Raw genomic sequence first — 9,856 nt, forward strand, 5'->3', positions numbered from 1 at the left:
AGACAACTTGATTGAAAATTTCGAACAAGTAAAGGAGATGGCAGCCGAACCCAACAACAATGCAAGAAGAATGCTTGGTGACTTTACTGCACCTAATTCCAATTTACATGGAAGAAGCATCTCCATTCCTGCCATTGGAGCAAACAACTTTGAGCTGAAACCTCAATTAGTTTCTCTGATGCAGCAGAACTGCAAGTTTCATGGACTTCCATCTGAAGATCCTTTTCAGTTCTTAACTGAATTCTTGCAGATATGTGATACTGTTAAGACTAATGGAATAGATCCTGAAGTCTACAGGCTCATGCTTTTCCATTTTGCTGTAAGAGACAGAGCTAGAATATGGTTGGATTCTCAACCTAAAGACAGCCTGAACTCTTGGGATAAGCTGGTCAAGGCTTTCTTAGCCAAGTTCTTTCCTCCTCAAAAGCTGAGTAAGCTTAGAGTGGATGTTCAAACCTTCAGACAGAAGGAAGGTGAATCCCTCTACGAAGCTTGGGAGAGATACAAAGGACTGACCAAAAAGTGTCCTTCTGACATGCTTTCAGAATGGACCATCCTGAACATATTCTATGATGGTCTGTCTGACTTAGCTAAGATGTCATTGGATACTTCTGCAGGTGGATCCATTCACCTAAAGAAAACGCCTGCAGAAGCTCAAGAACTCATTGACATGGTTGCTAATAACCAGTTCATGTACACCTCTGAAAGGAATCCTGTGAGTAATGGGACGCCTATGAAGAAGGGAGTTCTTGAGATTGATACTCTGAATGCCATATTGGCTCAGAACAAAATATTGACTCAGCAAGTCAATATGATTTCTCAGAGTCTGAATGGAATGCAAGCTGCATCCAACAGTACTCAAGAGGCATCTTCTGAAGAAGAAGCTTATGATCCTGAGAACCCTGCAATAGCAGAGGTAAATTACATGGGTGAACCTTATGGAAACACCTATAATCCATCATGGAGAAATCATCCAAATTTCTCATGGAAGGATCAAAAGCCTCAACAAGGCTTTAATAATGGTGGAAGAAACAGGTTTAGCAATAGCAAGCCTTTTCCATCATCCACTCAGCAACAGACAGAGAATTCTGAGCAGAACCCATCTAGCTTAGCAAATTTAGTCTCTGATCTATCTAAGGCCACTGTGAGTTTCATGAATGAAACAAGGTCTTCCATTAGAAATTTGGAAGCACAAGTGGGCCAGCTGAGTAAAAGGATCACTGAAATCCCTCCTAGTACTCTCCCAAGCAATACAGAAGAGAATCCAAAAGGAGAGTGCAAGGCCATTGAATTAATTACCATGGCTGAACCCACAAGAGAGGAGAAGGACGTGAATCCCAAGGAGGAAGACCTCCTGGGATGTCCAGTGATCAATAAGGAGCTTCCCTCTGAGGAACCAAAGGACTCTGAGGCTCATCTAGAGACCATAGAGATCCCATTAAACCTCCTTATGCCATTCATGAGCTCTGATGAGTATTCCTCTTCTGAAGAGAATGAGGATGTTACTGAAGAGCAAACTACCAAGTTTCTTGGTGCAATCATGAAGCTAAATGCCAAATTATTTGGCATTGATACTTGGGAAGTTGAACCTCCCTTGTTCATCAATGAACTAAGTGATCTGGATCAACTGACATTGCCTCAGAAGAGACAGGATCCTGGAAAGTTCATAATACCTTGTACTATAGGCACCATGATCTTTAAGGCTCTGTGTGACCTTGGTTTAGGGATAAACCTCATGCCCCTCTCTGTAATAGAGAAACTGGGAATTTATGGGGTGCAAGCTGCTAGAATCTCATTAGAGATGGCAAATAATTCAAGAAAATAGGCTTATGGACAAGTAGAGGACGTGTTAGTAAAGGTTGAAGGCCTTTACATCCCTGCTGATTTCATAGTCCTGGATACTGGAAAGGGAGAGGATGAATCCATCATCCTAGGAAGACCTTTCCTAGCCACAGCAAGAGCTGTGATTGATGTGGATAGAGGAGAATTGATCCTTCAATTAAATAAGGACAACCTTGTGTTTACAACTCAAGGATCTCTCTCTGCATCCATGGAGAGCAAGCAGAAAGAGCTTCTCTCAAAGCAGAGTCAAACAAAGCCCCCACAGTCAAACTCTAAGTTTGGTGTTGGGAGGCCACAACCAAACTCTAAGTTTGGTGTTGAACTCCCATATCCAAACTCTAAGTTTGGTGTTGGAGAGTCTCAACAAAGCTCTGCACATCTGTGAGGCTCCATGAGAGCCCACTGTCAAGCTACTGACATTAAAGAAGCGCTTGTTGGGAGGCAACCCAATTTTTATCTAACTATATTTTTCTTAGTTATATGTCTTTATAGGTTCATGATCATGTGGAGTCACAAAATAAATATAAAAACTGAAAACGGAATCAAAAACAGCAGAAGAAAAATCACACCCTGGAGGAAGCATCTGCCTGGCGTTCAACGCCAGAACAGAGCATGGTTCTGGCGCTGAACGCCCAAAATGGGCAGCATCCTGGCGCTGAACGCCAGAACAGGCATGGTTCTGATGTTCAACGCCAGAAATGGTACACAAATGGGCATTGAACGCCCAAAATGGCCACCAACCTGGCGCTGAACGCCCAGAGTTGTGTGCAAAGGCATTTTTATATGCCTAATGGGTGCAGGGATGTAAATCCTTGAACACCTCAGGATCTGTGGACCCCACAGGATCCACTCAGGATCTGTGGACCCCACAGGATCCCCACCTACCTCCATTTCTTCTTCTCTTCATCTATTCTTTCTTCTATTGCTCGAGGGCGAGCAAAATTCTAAGTTTGGTGTGGTAAAAGCATAAGCTTTTTGTTTTTCCATTACCATTGATGGCACCTAAGACTGGAGAATCCTCTAGAAAGGGGAAAGGGAAGATAAAAGCTTCCACATCTGAGTCATGGGAGATGGAAAGGTTCATCTCCAAAGCCCATCAAGACCACTTCTATGATGTTGTGGCCAAGAAGAAGGTGATCCCTGAGGTCCCTTTCAAACTCAAAAGAAATGAGTATCCGGAGATCCGACATGAAATTCAAAGAAGAGGTTGGGAAGTTCTAACAAATCCCATCCAACAAGTCGGCATCCTAATGGTTCAAGAGTTCTATGCTAATGCATGGATCACCAAGAACCATGATCAAAGTAAGAACCCAGATCCAAAGAACTATGTTACAATGGTTCGGGGGAAATACTTAGATTTTAGTCCGGAGAATGTGAGGTTGGCGTTTAACTTGCCCATGATGCAAGGAGATGAACGCCCCTACACTAGAAGGGTCAACTTTAATCAAAGGTTGGACCAAGTCCTTATGGACATATGTGTAGAAGGAGCTCAATGGAAGATTGACTCCAAAGGCAAGCCGGTTCAACTAAGAAGATTGGACCTCAAGCCTGTGGCTAGAGGATGGTTGGAGTTCATTCAATGCTCAATCATTCCCACTAGCAACTGGTCTGAAGTTACTATAGACCGGGCCATCATGATCCATAGCATCATGATTGGAGAAGAGGTGGAAGTTCATGAGATTATACCTCAAGAACTCTACAAGGTGGCTGACAAGTCCTCCACTATGGCAAGGTTAGCCTTTCCTCACCTCATCTGCCACCTATGCAATTCGGCTGGGATTGACATAGAGGAAGATATCCTCATTAAGGAGGACAAGCCCATCACTAAGAAGAAGATGGAGCAAGCAAGAGAGCCCATTCATGGAGCTCAAGAGGCGTATGAAGCTCATCACCATGAGATCCCGGAGATGCCTCAAATGCACTTTCCTCCACAAAACTATTGGGAGCAAATCAACACCTCCCTAGGAGAATTAAGTTCCAATATGGGACAACTAAGGGTGGAACATCAAGAGCACTCCATCATGCTTCATGAAATAAGAGAAGATCAAAAAGCAATGAGGGAGGAGCAACAAAGGCAAGGAAGAGACATAGAAGAGCTCAAGGACATCATTGGTTCCTCAAGAAGGAAACGCCACCATCACTAAGGTGGATTCATTCCTTGTTCTTATTTCTTCTGTTTTTCGTTTTCTATGTCATGTGCTTATCTGTGTTTGTGTCTTCATTACATGATCATCAGTAGTTGTCTTAAAGTTATCAATGTCCTAGGAATCCATCACCTCTCTTAAATGAAAAATGTTTTAATTCAAAAGAACAAGAAGTACATGAGTTTCGAATTTATCCTTGAACTTAGCTTAATTATATTGATGTGGTGACAATGCTTCTTGTTTTCTGAATGTATGCTTGAACAGTGCATATGTCTTTTGAAGTTGTTGTTTAAGAATGTTAAATATGTTGGCTCTTGAAAGAATGATGACTAGGAGACATGTTATTTGATAATCTGAAAAATCATAAAAATGATTCTTGAAGCAAGAAAAAGCAGCAAAGAACAAAGCTTGCAGAAAAAAAAATATATAGGCGAAAAAAAAATAATAGAAAGAAAAGCAAGCAGAAAAAGCCAAAAGCTCTTAAAACCAAGAGGCAAGAGCAAAAAGCCAATAACCCTTAAAACCAAAAGGCAAGGGCAATAAAAAGGATCCCAAGGCTTTGAGCATCAGTGGATAGGAGGGCCTAAAAGGAATAAAATCCTGGTCTAAGCGGCTAAATCAAGCTGTCCCTAACCATGTGCTTGTGGCGTGAAGGTGTCAAGTGAAAACTTGAGACTGAGCGGTTAAAGTCAAGGTCCAAAGCAAAAAAAAAGAGTGTGCTTAAGAACCCTGGACACCTCTAATTGGGGACTTTAGCAAAGCTGAGTCACAATCTGAAAAGGTTCACCTAATTATGTGTCTGTGGCATTTATGTATCCGGTGGTAATACTGGAAAACAAAGTACTTAGGGCCATGGCCAAGACTCATAAAGAAGCTGTGTTCAAGAATCATCATACTGAACTAGGAGAATCAATAACACTATCTGAACCCTGAGTTCCTATAGATGCCAATCATTCTGAACCTCAATGGATAAAGTGAGATGCCAAAACTATTCAAGAGGCAAAAAGCTATAAGTCCCGCTCATATGATTGAAGCTATGTTTCATTGATAGTTTGGAATTTATAGTATATTCTCTTCTTTTTATCCTATTTGATTTTCAGTTGCTTGGGAACAAGCAACAATTTAAGTTTGGTGTTGTGATGAGCGGATAATTTATACGCTTTTTGACATTGTTTTTAGTATGTTTTTAGTAGGATCTAGTTACTTTTAGGGATGTTTTCATTAGTTTTTATGTTAAATTCACATTTCTGGACTTTACTATGAGTTTGTGTATTTTTCTATGATTTCAGGTATTTTCTGGCTGAAATTGAGGGACTTGAGCAGAAATCAGATTCAGAGGTTGAAGAAGGACTGCTGATGCTGTTGGATTCTGACCTCCCTGCACTCAAGGTGGATTTTCTGGGGCTACAGAACTCAAACTAACGCGATTCCAATTGCGTTGGAAAGTAGACATCTAGGGCTTTCCAGCAATATATAATAGTCCATACTTTGGCCAAGAATAGATGAAGTAAACCGGCGTTCAACGCCAGCTTTCTGCCCAAATCTGGCGTCCAGCGCCAGAAAAGGAGCCAAAACCAGAGTTGAACGCCCAAACTGGCACAAAAGCTGGCGTTCAACTCCAAGAAGGACCTCTACACGTGCAACACTCAAGCTCAGCCCAAGCACACACCAAGTGGGCCCCGGAAGTGGATTTATGCATCAATTACTTACTCATGTAAACCCTAGTAGCTAGTTTATTATAAATAGGACATTTTACTAGTCTTTTTGACCATCCTGGATCTTTGGATTGTATTCTGATCTAGTGATCACTTTTTAGGGGGCTGGCCATCTCGGCCATGCCTGGACCTTTCACTTATGTATTTTTAACGGTAGAGTTTCTACACTCCATAGATTAAGGTGTGGAGCTCTGCTGTTCCTCAAAGATTAATGCAAAGTACTACTGTTTTCTATTCAATTCATCTTATTTCGCTTCTAAGATATTCATTCGTACCCAAGAACATGATGAAGGTGATGATTATGTGACGCTCATCATCATTATCCCTTATGAATGCGTGCCTGACAAACACTTCCGTTCTACATGCAACAAGCTAGAATGAATATCTCTTAGATCTCTTAATCGGAATCTTCGTGGCGTAAGCTAGAATGATGGCGGCATTCAAGAGAATCCGGAAGGTCTAAACCTTGTCTGTGGTATTCCGAGTAGGATTCAATGAATGAATGACTGTGACGAGCTCCAAACTCGCGATTGCAGGGCGTTAGTGACAGACGCAAAAGGATAGTAAATCCTATTCCAGCATGATCGAGAACCGACAGATGAATAGCCGTGCCGTGATAGGGTGCGTTGACCATTTTCACTGAGAGGATAAGATGAAGCCATTGACAAGGGTGATGCCTCCAGACGATTAGCCGTGCCGTGACAGGGCATTGGATTATTTTCCCGAGAGATGACCGAAAGTAGCCGTTGACAGTGGTGATGTATCACATAAAGCCAGCCATGGAAAGGAGTAAGACTGATTGGATGAAGATAGCAGGAAAGCAGAGGTTCAGAGGAACGAAAAGCATCTCTATTCTCTTATCTGAAATTCTCACCAATGATTTACATAAGTACCTCTATCCCTATTCTATTAATTATATTTCGAAAACACCATTATCAATTTATATCTGCCTAACTGAGATTTGCAAGGTGACCATAGCTTGCTTCATACCAACAATCTCCGTGGGATTCGACCCTTACTCACGTAAGGTATTACTTGGACGACCCAGTGCACTTTGCTGGTTAGTTACACGGAGTTGTGAACCATGGTCTTGGCATCATGTTTTTGGCGCCATTACCAGGGAAAGAAAGAGCGATGAATTTTACATAATTAAAGTGTAATCACGATTCCGCGTACCAAATTTTTGGCGCCGTTACCGGGGATTGTTCGAGTATGGACAACTGACGGTTCATCTTGTTGCTCAGATTAGGTAATTTTTTTTTTGTTTTATTTTCAAAAATTTTTCAAAAATTTTCCTTTTGTTTTCGAAAAAAAAAATGTTTTCAAAAATATATTTTTATTCAGAATTTTTAAGAATGAATTCTAGTGTTTCATGAATCATGTTGAATCCTATCTGGCTGTAAAGCCATACCCAAACTGCTTTGGGATTGGTCTTCAACTAATCACCTCAATGGAGCCATGTCCAATTCTTTTGGATAGGGCATGTTAGGCTTGTCATATCTGAATTACACTCATATTTTTATTAAAGCTTGGCTGGCTATTAAGCCATGCCTGACCCTTTGATTGGAGCTTTAAGACTAACATGGCAAGATTCCTGGAATTCATATTAAAAATTTTGGAATCCTTATTTTTCTTTTTCAAAATAATTTTCGAAAAAATTAAAAGAAAATACAAAAAAATTAGAAAATCATAAAAATCAAAAATATTTTTGTGTTTCTTGTTTGAGTCATGTGTCATGTTATAAGTTTGGTGTCAATTGCATGTGCATCTTACATTTTTCGAAAATTCTCATGCATTCATAGTGTTCTTCATGATCTTCAAGTTGTTCTTGGTAAGTCTTCTTGTTTGATCTTTGCATTTGCATGTTTTGTGTCTTTTCTTGTTTTCCATATGCATTCTTGAATTCTTAGTGTCTAAGCATTAAAGAATTCTAAGTTTGGTGTCTTGCATATTTTCTTTGCATAAAAAATTTTTCAAAAAAGTGTTCTTGATGTTCATCATGATCTTCTTAGTGTTCTTGGTGTTCATCTTGACATTCATAGCATTCTTGCATGCATTCATTGTTTTGATCCATAACTTTCATGCATTGCATCATTTTTCTTGTTTTTCTCTCTCATCATAAAAATTCAAAAATAAAAAAAAATCTTTCCCTTTTTTTTCTCATCAAATTCGAAAATTAGATTTGACTTTTTCAAAAATTTTTAAAAATCTAGTTATTTTTATGAGTCAAATCAAATTTTCAATTTAAAAATCTCATCTTTTTCAAAATCTTTTTCAAAAATCAAATCTTTTTCAAATTTCTAAGTTATTTTCGAAAATTCCAAAAATGTTTTTCAAAAATCTTTTTCTTATTTTTATATCAAATTTTTGAAAATAACATAATCAATTAATGTTTTGATTCAAAAATTTCAAGTTTGTTACTTGCTTGTTAAAAAAGATTCAAACTTTAAGTTCTAGAATCATATCTTGTGAATCAAGTCATTAATTGTGATTTTAAAAATCAAATCTTTTTCAAAAACTAATTTCTATCATATCTTTTCAAAAATATCTTCTCATCATATCTTTTTCAAAAATTTGATTTCAAAATATCTTTTCTAACTTCCTAACTTCCTATCTTTTCAAAATTGATTTTCAAAATTTGTTTCAACTAACTAACTAACTTTTTGTTTGTTTCTTACCTTTTTCAAAACCACCTAACTAACTCTCTCTCTCTAATTTTCGAAAATATTTCCCCCTTTTTCAAAATTTCTTTTTAATTAACTAATTAATCTAAATTTTGATTTTTATTTTCGAAAAAACCACTAACCTTTTTCAAAAACTATTTTCAAAAATCACTAACTCTTTTTCAAAAATTATTTTCAAAATTTTCCCTCTCTCATCTTATTCTATTTATTTATTCATCTCTAATATCTCTCCCTCACCCACCAAAAATCCGAACCCTCTCTCTCTCTTTCTGAGTTGAGATTTTTCTCTTCTTCTTTTCTTCTACTAACAATAAGGAACCTCTTTACTGTGACATAGAGGATTCCTTTTCTTTTCTTTTTCTCTCCTCTTTCTTATGAGCAGGGACAGAGAAAAAGGCATTCTTGTTGAAGCTGATCCAGAACCTGAAAGGACTCTGAAGAGGAAATTAAGAGAAGCTAAATTACAATAATCCAGAGACAACTTGATTGAAAATTTCGAACAAGTAAAGGAGATGGCAGCCGAACCCAACAACAATGCAAGGAGAATGCTTGGTGACTTTACTGTACCTAATTCCAATTTACATGGAAGAAGCATCTCCATTCCTGCCATTGGAGCAAACAACTTTGAGCTGAAACCTCAATTAGTTTCTCTGATGCAGCAGAACTGCAAGTTTCATGGACTTCCATCTGAAGATTCTTTTCAGTTCTTAACTGAATTCTTGCAGATATGTGATACTGTTAAGACTAATGGAATAGATCCTGAAGTCTACAGGCTCATGCTTTTCCATTTTGCTGTAAGAGACAGAGCTAGAATATGGTTGGATTCTCAACCTAAAGACAGCCTGAACTCTTGGGATAAGCTGGTCAAGGCTTTCTTAGCCAAGTTCTTTCCTCCTCAAAAGCTAAGTAAGCTTAGAGTGGATGTTCAAACCTTCAGACAGAAGGAAGGTGAATCCCTCTACGAAGCTTGGGAGAGATACAAAGGACTGACCAAAAAGTGTCCTTCTGACATGCTTTCAGAATGGACCATCCTGAACATATTCTATGATGGTCTGTCTGACTTAGCTAAGATGTCATTGGATACTTCTGCAGGTGGATCCATTCACCTAAAGAAAACGCCTGCAGAAGCTCAAGAACTCATTGACATGGTTGCTAATAACCAGTTCATGTACACCTCTGAAAGGAATCCTGTGAGTAATGGGACGCCTATGAAGAAGGGAGTTCTTGAGATTGATACTCTGAATGCCATATTGGCTCAGAAAAAAATATTGACTCAGCAAGTCAATATGATTTCTCAGAGTCTGAATGGAATGCAAGCTGCATCCAACAGTACTCAAGAGGCATCTTCTGAAGAAGAAGCTTATGATCCTGAGAACCCTGCAATAGCAGAGGTAAATTACATGGGTGAACCTTATGGAAACACCTATAATCCATCATGGAGAAATCATCCAAATTTCTCATGGAAGGATCA

At 38.9% G+C, this 9,856-nt stretch overlaps 2 non-coding genes across 2 annotated transcripts; both read right to left on the reverse strand.

Annotated features, from left to right (window-relative positions):
• Positions 1-433: 433 nt before the first annotated feature.
• On the reverse strand, positions 434-541 carry LOC112752217 (small nucleolar RNA R71). Its single transcript, XR_003176660.1, has one exon. It is a non-coding gene; the product is annotated as a small nucleolar RNA R71 (small nucleolar RNA).
• An 8,752-nt stretch (positions 542-9,293) lies between these two features.
• LOC112752216 (small nucleolar RNA R71) lies at positions 9,294-9,401 on the reverse strand. The gene has a single exon (XR_003176659.1). It is a non-coding gene; the product is annotated as a small nucleolar RNA R71 (small nucleolar RNA).
• Between the last annotated feature and the right edge of the window lie 455 nt (positions 9,402-9,856).

Source organism: Arachis hypogaea, chromosome 15 (genome assembly GCF_003086295.3).
Source record: "Arachis hypogaea cultivar Tifrunner chromosome 15, arahy.Tifrunner.gnm2.J5K5, whole genome shotgun sequence".
Lineage (NCBI taxonomy): Eukaryota > Viridiplantae > Streptophyta > Magnoliopsida > Fabales > Fabaceae > Arachis > Arachis hypogaea.